The sequence below is a fragment of the Ixodes scapularis genome, unplaced genomic scaffold (assembly GCF_016920785.2).
Source record: "Ixodes scapularis isolate PalLabHiFi unplaced genomic scaffold, ASM1692078v2 PGA_scaffold0__279_contigs__length_252992795, whole genome shotgun sequence".
Taxonomy (NCBI): Eukaryota; Metazoa; Arthropoda; class Arachnida; order Ixodida; family Ixodidae; genus Ixodes; species Ixodes scapularis.
Window position 1 is genome coordinate 227029018 of NW_024609835.1, and position 1461 is coordinate 227030478.

Below are 1461 nucleotides of genomic sequence, written 5' to 3' on the forward strand. Positions count from 1 at the left end.
CACTTGACGCGCGCAAAGTTTTTTTGTTTGTTTTTTCTTTTTTCGACATACTTTTTGTGCGAGATTGTGCCCATTGCCAAAGTGCACAGTTCAATTCCTCCTTTCTTTCTTTTTATTTATAAGTCGCCGAGGGGCCAGATTGCTACCATCTGCTCTGCCGCTTTGCAATTGTTATTTGCCTCCGGCACAGAGTTATATTTTTCTTTCGTGCAGCGTGGAATGAGGAATCGCCCTGATAGCAGCCTTGTCCCAAAATTTATAATAAGACATTCATCGCCAGTAGGTGCGGCCTGTACAATTTATTTTGAAATAGCTGTCAAGGGTTGGAATCTCCCTCTCAGAGTACTTGCGAGGCACCTTCAGGTGAATGGCGTTCTGTGTGAACTCGTCATGCTTGACGGCCCCCGTGCTCGAAACTTTCATTTTGCGAGGTCTTCGCTTCCGGGACGCCACCTTTCTAGATAGGCACTGACCCTTGCAATTAAAGAGATCATAAAGGCAATTTAATTTTTTTTTTAAAAGGAAGGTGTTTTCGGAAGCATTGGGATCCTGGCATGCCGCACAATTTTTTCTAGAACGTTTTGAGTCTTATTTCTGTACCTGCAAATAAATTTGCGAAACCGAAACAAACATCAGATTTTTTCCCTTTTTCGCCCCTGGAAAGAGAAGTGACGTCAGGGAGCACTGTCGGCATCGGTAGGATTTAGTGCACACTCAGTGTGGTTCCCGTGGTTCCCTCTAGTGCACGGCGGTCTGTGAAGAAACCCTGGAAGAAATGGACGACAACGCCGCGCTCGCAAACGAGTTTGAGCTCCCGTTCAGCAACCTCACGCCGACTGAACGGGAGATACGGCTAAGAACGCAGAACTCTGGATTGGCGCTTTACGAGGGCGCCCCAGACAAATGCAAGGAACAAATCCTGACACCGCTGTCCACAGCCCTACGCAAGACGACGGCGCGCGACCAACTGCTGCGCATTGCTGCATCGGTCGGCAGTTTATGTAAACTAACGTCGCCCGATCGACCGCACGTTTTTAGCCGACCTTTCGCGCAACCTAATACTGCACATAAACGCGGCATGATTGGTGAGACACCAGTTCGCAAAGCGAACATGAGACGACACTCGAAACCATAACCAAAAGTCCGCCGCCCGCGGCGCTCGTACCTTTTTCTTTTTTTGTGCATGGTTGCTCGATGCTTGTTACGGGCCCGAGGCAGCAGTGCGGGATGCGTTCAACCAGTGCCAACCGGAGGGATCGCTTCGGATTATGCTTTTATACACGGTATGAAACCTATTAATTCCCAACCCCGCCGCGCCGAAACATAGTTTCGTTTCACAGCGTCACATCATGGCTGGTACCCAGCACGCTAGCGTCGCAGCACACACGCACACGCCGGAAACTATCGTTAAAAAAAAAGCAAGACGAGACTTACGCTTACGAGACATGAAAGGAGAGACGG